Here is a 12,522-nt window from a genome sequence, read left to right as displayed (position 1 = left end):
TCAGCGATGCGAAAGTACAAGCTTACTTTGACAAGCCAGCTTTCGGTGCAGAGGTACCACCTTTGATGGACGAAAGGAACGACAAGATTATTTTCGGTTTGGCATCCCGTTTCAAGTCAGGAAGGGTAGCGTCTAAGACCACCTCAACATCAGTTAGACCTTCCCAGCCTGACGAAACGGCAGTTATCAAGACCAATATGCCAGCACCTCCAGCACATAGACCTGCACGCCATATAACACAAACATCGAAGCCGAGGGTCACCCACCACAGACGGACTGTATCACAGCCGTCAGAACTGATCGCTGGTAACGCCAATGAACGACCAGCAACCACACCACCTCAAGACCAACGAAAACCGAAGGTAAAACTACACAGATTACCTTCCTTAAGCAACACAAAGCCCAGCAAAGGCTCAAATGACCATATCCATGGTCATAACAGGTACGACGTTCTTGCGGACGACAGTGAGTTTGGTGACAGCATGGTGACAACCTACACCAAGTAGTCCTGTCAGTCCAAAGAGCGTCCACCACGAACCTGGATAGTGGTCAGCAATACGAACAATTTTATTATACAATGGAACATACGCGGACTAAGGGCAATGGTTTGGTTGATTTATTTTGTTTAACGTCCTATTAACAGCTAAGGTCATTTAAGGACGGCCTTCCGTGCGTGCGGTATGCATGTGTGTGGTGAGTGCGTATGCGTGTTTTGGGAGGCTGTGGTATGTTCGTGTTAAGTCTCCTTGTGATAGGCCGGAACTTTTGCCGATTTATAGTGCTACCTCACTGAAGCATACTGCCGAAGACATCCAGCAGCACACCCCACCCGGTCACATTATACTGACAACGGGCGAACCAGTCGTCCCACTCCGTGTATGCTGAGCGCTAAGCAGGAGCAGCAACTACCATTGCTGGATGTCTTCGGCAGTATGCTTCAGTGAGATAGCACTTTAAATCGGCAAAAGTTCCGGCCTATCACAAGGAGACTTAACACGAACATACCGCAGCCTCCCTAAAACACACATACGCACTCACCACACGCATACATATCGCACGCAGTAAAACAGAATTAACTGTGCGACAGTAATCCAGGTCAGTGGGATTAGTTTTGGCTCCTCTGTGTAAAGTCCTCTGTTGGCAGAACATGTTCTCAACAACATCACTGTTGACACGGCTAGGGATGATAGAAGAGGATCCTATGAAAAACTTGTAACGACAAAGTTCATCAAACCCCATTATGGAGGATATTATATCCTGTCTTGTTTTCATGGATATCAAATGTTTCTCAATATTCTTTATGCCTTTGTTTTCTCTTGTAGATACCTCCCATTGCACAAACCAGTCCATAGCATTGTTCTTTTCCTTTAACCTGTCATCATCAGCAGACACTATTGGTCTTGGGTCGCGGAAGTTTCTTACAAGAGCAGATGTATGGGTGAGCAGTTCTATAGTAGGAGAAAGATCATCGGCATCTTGATGAAGACTTGCCTGATATTTCTTCATTAAGTTTAACAACTCTGCATCTAATACAGACTCGGCAAGGTGATTTCGCATTTTACTCTCAGATGTCAGAAAGAAATGTTCCTGTGTCAACTTGTGGTGGATAGGGAAGGGGTGTTTACTGTCCCACTGATATGCCTTAATGAAATGATCCCATATTATCACTTTGTTTCCCAATGTCAGGAAACGCTTGTGAACTTTAGGATGGGTACCACTTTTGCTGATGTTGTTACGAGTTTTCTTAATAACATGAGATATGTCCATGATGAAAAACAGTTTGGATCTCTTTAAACTGAAAATGTTCTGAAATGCGCATGTGACTGGTTGACATGTTTTAAATTCAGGTATCAAGAGGCTGAACAAGTCCCTGTTACTCTGACCACCATCTGTGCTGATGTATTGGATGTTGAACCCGTATGCTTGAAGCATGTTATCTGCCTTCCACATTACAAGGTAAAGCTCTGATCCAGAAGCTGTAGTGGACGGGAAATGAGCAAATGGAAAACGAAACCCTGTGAACCCTAGAAACACAATCTGTAAGACATGACTTGCCAGAATTCTATCTTTTTTCTTACTACGGATCTGTTCCACAACAATGGACTCTGGTGATACTTCTGTGAAACCAATCAACTGTATTCAACCATTACTTTTACAAATCTGAATGTCAGACTCAATGGACATTTCATCTATTATCAAACCACCAGTATAACCTTCAGGCGGAATATTCTTTGCCTTAGCTTCATTTGCCATCCAGTTTAGGACTTCTTTGTTGATACCTGCTTGTTGAGAAACTGCATTCCTATAATACTGGAGAAGTCTTTGTGATGGCAGCACCATAACTCCTGACAGACGGAGATCATTGTAGCCTTTTTGAGTGCGGCACCATAAAGTAAGACACAAAGATATAATATCTTTACTCCACCTCCTTCCATGGGAATTTACCTCTAATGCTTTTTGTTGAGACATGAGGAACTCGGAAATTTTGCCATTACAGCCCGGAAATATTCTGTTGAAAATCTCCAACATATCCGAATGGTCACTCTTTGACAGGTCAACAGATGCATCATTTTCTTCAGATATAGGTAGGCCTAATAGTTCCTTATGAGATGAGTGTTGTTTGTTTTCTTCCTCATCCTCCATAGACTTTAATTTTCTGTATATTTTACAACTAGTTTGAATTGTACAGACCCGTGTACGTTCGCAGTTCCGATTTAAGCGTAGCGTTTCCGTAGCATTACCGTACCATTTCCGTAGTATTACCGTAGCATAACCGTACCATTTCCGTAGCATTTCCGTAGCATTACCGTACCATTTCCGTACCATTTCCGTACCGTTTGCGTCCACTCACCGTAGCATTACCGTAGCATTTGCGTTTACCTATTTTCACTCACAGACCGTCTCATAACCGTTTGGTAGAAAATTTTGCGGAATGTATTTTTTATCGAAACGAAATTTAGTTAAATATACTTACCGAACGTCAAAAAAGAAATGTAGCGACAGCAAATAATTTTATACATGTAAGGAGGTGAGAATTACATAGATACGGCTATAAATCTGTCTGTATCTTTGTATAGAAAAAATAACACTCTCACAAAAAACAAGTCAAGTCACATGGTCCATCGATCTTAGTGTAATAAAAAATGGCGGGTCCTAGTAGTAGTCGACGCATTACGATGGAAACCAAGATGAAGATCGTGTTAAATAAACAATATTACCTTTACTGTGCTATAGTCTAACCTTTAAAACAGTTTCATATAATATGCACTGGTCAGGCTACATGTATAGGGTACAAATGCTCCAGACAGTATCACACAGGTAAACTAGGGTAGTTAGACTTAATTGTCAGCAATGATACAAACAACACAGCATGTTGAATTGTATACAGGTAAACTAAAGGTAAGGTATTTTGTGGACCAAGTGATATAGGTGTGAAAGGTAGAACAATAAGAGATAATTATAGCCTACAGGTAAGGCTATAAACTGATTCATAAAACGTACAACTTTAATGAGAATGTCATCGTGATCTTTGGAGTTATTCATTATTTATTTCAATTTTAAAACCCAAATGTCTAATCACAGAATTGATAACAAATTGATAAAATCAGAGACGTATATATTACATGTGTGATATATATATATATGTCTCTGATAAAGTATAACAAGAGTAAATTAATTACATAGTAAGAGCAAATACGGTATATAAAGTGCATACACATGTGAAATAGAACTGATGTCCAAAATAGAAATCATCCAGACAATCAAGTAAGTCTTGTTATGAACAGTAAACAAGAGACCTAATTCTGAAAACAAATCTTCGTTCGACATAAATCTCTCAAGTGAAACGTTAAAAAACTGTCGGGAACATGACGAAGGTAGTTAAAATTAATTAGGACTCTTTTAAGAACATTACAATTTCTTACAATAATCCAGCATTTACAGGGATAAAGCAAGGTTGAGATACTCGACCTAGTAAAAAAAAAAAGATGTGGAACTAAAAAGTAGTATCTTGTAAAAGTTCGATTAAGCAGACTATGTACAGATTTGAATAAATATATATGTATTAATGCCTTCATACCAGACTAGGTAAGTTGAATTGTGTACAAATTTACATGTAATATAGACTATTATCGTTTAATTTTGATTTAAAACATAGAAATAAAAAAATAATAAAATAAGAAATAAAACCTGTACAACTTCAATCTGGTTTACGAGTGTTTCTTGCTATGGTGACCATATTTCAGAGCAGTAATCTAACTGACTGCACTAATGTACAGAGAGCGAATAACATTTTGAAAATCCAAATATGTAGATTGGCATGACCTTACCAACCACTTATCTAACATGAAATAAAAAGTTAAGATTCGGAGTGACCCATACACCTAAGTCTTTAGCATGTGTTTCTTTCTTTAGAGATTCCTCACCCAAGCTGTCGGGATACTCAGTTGTATATCTTTTGTTGCTAAACGTTATATAACAATATTTCTTTTTATATAAAACGTACATTTTAAAGTTTTACACCCGTCGTAGACTCTGTCAATATCGGATAGAAGTCTTGAATATAACGTGCTGCTTTACAAAATTTACCATCATCGGCAAAAAGGAAAGTTTTGAAAAAAAAAATGTAAAAGAGAGGGTGAATCATTTGAGTCATCATTTTATAAGTCATATTCAATTTGACATTTTTATATTTTCTCTCATGAAAGTAAGAACAGGCTACTGCTATAGTTTAAACTCACTCAGGTGTAAAATTTGACATGTTGGCCTGGTAATACAGGTAAATTTCTATATGTTGGCTCAGTGAGAATGAGCCATAATAGGACCCCGGGGGTTAATTGGGGACAGGTCACCTGGCCAGGTATACCATGTGCCAGACACAAAAGAGCTAGACTTATCAGCATCTTACAGGTAAGGTGTGGTAGGATGCATGTCCTCAAGGCTGTAGGGTTGCATATTGCGCCCAGTTGGCCATTGGCAACAGGCCTTTCCCAGATGTTTGGCTTCAATGTAATGTACATGTAGCCTTGACATGTACATTTATTTGTACATGTCTCAAGATCTGTCGACAGAACATACAATGTATAAACCATATAGATGACATGTACTGTAAAAGAAACTTTCAAGTTTCGAATCACAATGTAAAAGCCAAAACTTTAGTGAATTAACATTCAATAAAAAATTAAAATATTAATATTTTGTCCGACAAAATATTTACATGAAGTACATGTACACCTGAGTCAGCCATTATTAGGCCTCTGACACAAACTGATGTGTTTTAATAGAAGCATGTAAATGATTAAAATGATCGCATACAACATCAAATTAATTTCAAAGGTAGATTCTTCACTCTACACTGTTGAAGTCTTTATATATTGAAACAATGTATTACCTGGTTATGTCCTTTGTGACAATAAGTTAAAAAAAAAACAGTTGTGAACTAATTATCGTGCACTCCTCACTTCTCCTTGAGTGCAAATGTTTACTGATTGTCAATCAACTGAAGGTTAGATCACAACACAAGTCCATTAATAAAGATTTTCAGTGTTATCCATTATCAAGTAAACACAGTACAGAGTCCGCTCCATTGCAGACGTGTGATATACACGTATCTGATTGCACATGTACATTGTATGTTCTTAAGTATATAATTATTGATGTCTTGTTTTTAGTTTTTATCCCTCCCTTGCCAGAGTTTCCTTTGATCCGACATCAGACTTTTAAACAAATCGTCAATGCATACACACCAGTAATATGTACCAGTGATTGTTATATATAGACTTGCCAGACATGTACATGTACTTGACTTATATAATTAATTGTCCCCCTAACCTGTTGCCATGGGTACTAATCTCCCTCCCCACCACCGTCAACTTCACCTGATGGCCATGGATATACACTTGATTAGAAGCCATCGGGCTCAGGTGTATAAGTCATCACCACACCTGGTCAGTTTCTCCTTTTTACAATTAGCCCTATAGGGGGTCTATTCATAGCCTGGTCAATCTGTGTTCAGAAATCTTGATCTGTTTACCTGTACCTAAATTAACACTTTGATACAAGTTTTTCAATTCAATTAGTTGATTTCTTAAACCTTACGGTTTATCAGTACAAATGCAGTGAATAAATGCAGTGAAAATATAGATCAATACATAAAAACAAAACAATAAAGTTCGGACACACAGAGACAACACATACGCGACCGCAGCGCTAGTGTAGAGAGTGATTTTATTTTAAAATTAAATACTATCGTCTTTTGTTGTCGAGAATAATAAATTTTCCTAAATTTGAAAGATCCTTATATGACCTTAATATTTCCGGTTTCTAAAAGTTGTAAAGTTTTTTGCATACGGAGGTTTTCTATAGTAGTACAATTTGATAAAACGTTCTTCCACTTCCCGATACAACATTCACTCCATCAAACACCATTGCACTGTCGTTTCTACGTGTTCGCTTCGTCTAGGATCCGCTTTTTATAAGAACCAGATAATTTATTCAGAAACGGTCGATTATTTGTGAGCGTCAACCGTAGCATTTCCGTAGCATTACCGTAGCATTTCCGTAGCACTTCCGTAGCATTACCGTACCATTTCCGTACCATTTACGTAGCATTACCGTACCATTTCCGTAGCACTTCCGTAGCATTACCGTACCATTTCCGTAGCACTTCCGTAGCGTTTGCGTTTAAGACGGAACAGCGAACGTACACGGGTCTGTAGTAAACCCAAGAAGAATCGAACAGTAGGTAGGACCGAATTCTAATTTTTACATTGTTTTCATTTCCTGTAACTGTTACATGTTCTTTAAATACTTGACTTGCTTCTGTTTTATAAACGTTGTCACTTGTATATCCACAACAAAAGATTAATTTTGTTACCGATTTTAATACTGTATATACTTTGTTGTGTGTTAAGTTGAATGAAGGGTCTAAACCTATTTTCTTGACATCAATGTTTTTTTGACCTACTCTTAAACTCCACTTCCCAACATCCATGCTAATTTCAACGATGAGACGGTTTCCATTGATGACAGTTCCAGGAAAGTATACTAATTTGTACTTCTGAACAGATTTCTCAATTAAAAAAAAAATGTCTGGCAAAATGATACTAGCCATTTCAACAGGTTCATTATTAATTATGGTCCATTTCAAACCGTAAAATCTTGGCGTCACATTTATCCAGTTGTTTGTTGATCTTCCAATTTTTGAATTAATATTGAATAAAGTTTTAATCATTTTTGAAATACTTGTCCCTGTTCAGTCAGTCTTCTCTTTCAGCTGCTCCAAACAAATAAATTCCGTGTCATCACCCTCGCTGACATTTTCCAATAAAAAAGTTGACAAGAATTCCACCGGCATCCTGATTTCTTGAAATTTGAATTTCGCGGATGTTTTACCAAAAAATACCGTTTCGGAGTGTTTCGGGCGTGTACGTACCTTTAATGCATTCGGAACTCCTTTACAAACTGCGTTTTCTGCCGGTAGGAGCGCTGACTATACCACTTCCGTAAAGGGACACTGAATGGCTGTTGTTAGCGTAGCCTACTTCGAATTTCCAATCAATGCGTGCACAACATGAAATGAATTATGGTCAGCTAAGAAGAAAAACATACTGAATTGACGGCACATAGGCTTGTGGCGGTAAAACTTCAGGGAGAACGGGGATTCCCCGGAGAGGGTAGGCGGTGACCTAGATTTTCGATTTTTTACTTGCTTACCTTTTAGTATTGATAAGGCCGAGGTACGATATTTTTTTTTCAAATTAAGCATGCGACTGTAATACATTAATTTACTCGTCTATAATGAAACATTTGAATTAGAAACATCATAATCATGTCCACAAGTACCTGTGGTTGTGTCTGCACTGCCTGACACGAAAGCTTCATTCTGTATTTTTAGTGTTTTGGTTAGTTTTCTTTTATTTCAATTGATCAGGAATGGTAAAACAACCTCAATCAATATGAGGCGTGAATGTAGTTTTAAGAAAAAACGACATGTTGTGCAAAATACTTCAACTTTCACTTTGTCAGTGCATTCGTGATCGCGGCTTAGATCGGCGGTCATGGCAACGACGAGGACGGTGGTTTTACCACAGTGTCGAATCTCCAAACTTGTTTGTACAACCGAAAACTTCTAACTATATATTATGTGTTTGTAAATCTTCTGTAAATAATTAATTGAATGAATTACGATCCATTGCATTCGTCTATCAACGTTTATTCGTTTCTATATGCCGATTTCGATACCTAAAACACTGAAGAGTTCCAATATTGAAGCGTGAACATTAACACTTGCTCTATAAATCGTCCTAGAGCACCCGACTAGCCAAAATTAATACTTATGAAACAGACAACAGCGTGAAGGTAATTGTACGAGAACAACGAAAAGTGCTGTACATTCTTACGAAAATCACAAACATCATCAAAATTATCAAAAAAGTAGTCAATTAATCGGCACTTCGTCAACTAATACCAGTTTATAACGCCGTTATGTCACTGTACCTGAATAAATAGAAGAATGTACAGCACTTTTCCTCGGTTTCTAAGTACGATGAACAAGTGTATCACGTTTGTTTGTACGGCAAAATACGTTAGTTGGGTGCTCTGGCCATATTTACCGACCAAGTGTTAATGTAGTCCTTCGTGCCGGTCACGTGACCACGCGACAACACGAGGACCGACGAAAACTTCCCGATAAGGACGTTGGAAACCTAACATTACAATCCGGTCAAGGAAAAAAACAGAACTGACGGGGAAATTATTAAATAATGCATTTATTAAAAAACATAACGATTTTAGTTCTTTTTAATTATATATGCAACATTAACCCACACGCGTAAACCATTATAGAGACTCGCTTATATAAAAGAACCATATAAACATTAAAACAAAAATTAGGGTCAACAATGTCATCAAGCTTGTGCAAGCGTGAACAGCTTGATCAGACTTTTGAAACAAGAGGCCCATGGGCCTTAACGGTCATCTGACAAACACTTACACTTACAGCAGGGACACGCCCCTCAAACCAGCATTATTACCATCAATTATTTATCGTAGCCAGTTATGTTTTAGATCAAATTTGGTTTTTATCCATTTAGCTTGTCCAGAAAGTGCAGCATCATAAAGCAAAATTTTAGCCAAGTTCCCATTTTTGGGGCATGCCCCTCTGTCCCAATGTGTCAGACAAGACTCATTTATATCAATTAGGATTGCCTTTCCCCAATGATGTTTCATACTAAATATGTTTGTAATCAATTAAGGCATCAAGGAGGAATTGCATTTTTAAGAAATGTTTAACCTAAGCGCTTAGACCTTTTTGCCCCATCTTTTTTTCCCCAGGGGTCAGACCTGTCTCATTAAAAAATATGATTGCCGTCACCTTATGTTTCACATCAAATTAGGTTGTAATCCACCAGAAGGTCACACTAGCCTCGTTTATATAAAATATGACCACCCTTCCCAATGGATGTTTCACACCATATTTCGAATTAATCCACCCAAGGATTAGAGAGAAGTAGGATTTTTAGCAAAAATTCACCAAAGTTCCCCTTTTGGGGCCCCGCCCCTCTGGCCCTAGAGGTCAAACCAGTCTCATTTATATAAAATATGATTGTCGTCCTCCAATGATGTTTCACACCAAAATTGGTAATAATTCACCATGGGGGTTAGGAGTAGTAGTATTTTAAAGCAAAATTTCATCAAAGTTCCCCTTTTGGAGCCCCGCCCCTCTGGCCCCAGGGGCCACACCAGCCTCATTTATACAAAATATGACCACCCTCCCCCAATGATGTTTCACACAATATCTGGTTGAAATCCACCAAAGGGTTAAGGACGAGTAGGATTTTATAGCAAATATCCACCAAAGTTCCCTATTTGGGGATCGGCCCCTCTGGCCCCAGGGGTCAGACCAGCCTCGTTTATATAGAATGTGATTGTCCCCCTCCAACGATGTTCCACACCAAATTTTGTTATAATCTACTTTTGGGTTTTGGAGGAGTAGTATTTTAAAGCAAAAATTTCATCAAAGTTGCCCTTTTGGGGTCCCGCCCCTCTGGCCCCAGGGGTCACACTAGCCTCATTTATATAAAATATGACCGCCCTCCCCAAATGATGTTTCACAACATATCTGGTTGAAATCCACTAAAGGGTTAAGGAGGAGTAGGATTTTATAGCAAAATGTCATCAAAGTTCCCCTTTTGGGGCCCCGCCCCTCTGGCCCTAGGGGTCAAACCAGCCTCATTTATATAAAATATGATCACCCTCCCCAAATGATGTTTCACACAATATCTGGTTGAAATCCACCAAAGGGTTAAGGAGGAGTAAGATTTTATAGCAAAATTTCATCAAAGTTCCCCTTTTGGGGCCCCGCCCCTCAGGCCCCAGGGGTCACACCAACTTCATTTATATAAAATATGACCGCCCTCCCCCAATGATGTTTCACACCAAATATAAAAAGGAGTATGGTCTCAAAAATCCCGGTTAACCTACATATAAACAGTAAAATACTTGAGGTACACGTCTTTTACTATGGAACCTGTTAATCAGAAATGACATGTTAACAAAGTTTAAGTGAGGCTTTAGTATTAATTTACGCCCAATCAACAAAAAGTTCGTTTCACGATGGACACTCTTGTGCGTATGCATGTGTATGTGTGTTTTGGGAGGCTGCAATGTGTTAAGTTTCCTTGTAATAGTCCGGAACCTATGCCAATTTATAGTGCTACCTCACTAAAGCACGCATGCATATAGCACGCACACACGCGAGGCAGTCCTTCAATGACATTAGCAGTGTATAGGACGTTAAACCAATAAAACCAAAACCAAATCTGTGCACGAGATGCTTAACTGATGGCAATTGTAGTGCTACGTCATTATAGCATACTGCCAAAGACATCTAGCAATACACCCCATCTATTCCCATTGTAATAGATAGGACGTTAAACAAAATAAACCATTGTACTAACAATGGGCGTAGTAGTCTCCCTACTCCCAATAATGCCAAAAGTGTCAAGGGAGCATAGAAAATCAACTTAACTCTAACTACATGGAGAACATGGGATATTTGTTTCGGCTTTATAAATGTTCCTTATAACAGTCAGTCTCCGTCAGGTTTTTTCCACATAATGATTTTTTAAGACGAATTGTCAAGGAATCTAATTTGTTATTGTATGTTTTTGTAATACCGATAACCCTGGATGAAAAAAAATACAAGTGTACCAAATAACTATATTTTGAAATTTCCGGAAGATCGTCGGTAATGGAATAGAGTTTCACAACCCACACTTTATACTAGCCAATTTAAACGCACAGAAGATTTCCTCAGAGATGTTTTGACTATTTAGCATCACTGAACAAAATCTGGCGACGAATACATAAGATTACTATTTGCACAACACACCGGCGTTGTCTACGCTTTCTTCAGCTGAATCCCTTCGGTGTCTGCAGAGGTATTCGACTGATCAATTAATTCCCCATCAGACTGACTGTATGATACACGTGGGACTTTTTATTTAAAGGTTTTGGTAAGTTAATCACGTACTAAATTGTCAGATGATCGCCACTAGCCTATTTGTTTGGCATTGTGTTTCAGCTAAACAGAAAGGAAATAATTTTTTTACGAACGTAGTTCGGGGACATACATTTGTATATCCTCTCCTGTTCCATTTTGGCGCACTTCTTACAAAGGACCGGTGATCTTCTGCCATGGCGCAGCGTCCGTCCATATTTCCTTTAAATCTCTAGTCTGAGCGCTAGATTGGACTTTTATGAAATCTGGTCTGGAGCAAGATTAGGCAAACGGTGATCAAACGATGTATTAAAGGAGTGTGTGACTCCTATGGGGGCGTTCAAATAAGGTAAATTTAGTTAAATCATTTAAATCGCTACTTTTCCTGAACGTCTGAATGAAATTTGATGAAATTTGGTCTGGAGCATTATTTGGCAAAGGAGAGCAAACGGTACATTAATAGAATATGTGGCTATCATAGCTTGACCGGGTGGGCTGTGCTGCTGGGTGTCTTCGGCAGTATGCTTCAGTGAGATAGCACTATAAATCGGCAAAAGTTCCGGCCTATCACAAGGAGACTTAACACGAACATACCGCAGCCTCCCACAACACACACACGCATTCACCACACGCATGTATGTCGCACGCACGGGAGGCCGTCCTTAAATGACCTTAGATGTTAATGGGACGTTAAACAAAATAAACCAAACCAAACCAAACTGGGGGCGCTCTGTTGGTATAAACTTCTTGCTTGGTGATATGCAAAATGTGGTTGTTCCATTATGACTAAAACTGGTCTTGCTCTTCAACACTGAGGAACAAACTCATGGTTGAACCACGCTGAAAATATTGCGTTATTGATGTGGCGCAATAACCTTTCCACTTGCAGAAACTCCCAAGTTAAGAGTCACATGTCATGAAATACCAGTACATGGGGATGTAATCGTATGACAGTGCGTATGTTAGCGAACTATGGGTGTATATAGTTGATATCACATATTTGTTTTGTATTAATGTTTATT

The sequence above is a fragment of the Pecten maximus genome, chromosome 11 (assembly GCF_902652985.1).
Source record: "Pecten maximus chromosome 11, xPecMax1.1, whole genome shotgun sequence".
Taxonomy (NCBI): Eukaryota; Metazoa; Mollusca; class Bivalvia; order Pectinida; family Pectinidae; genus Pecten; species Pecten maximus.
This window is presented reverse-complemented; position numbering follows the sequence as displayed.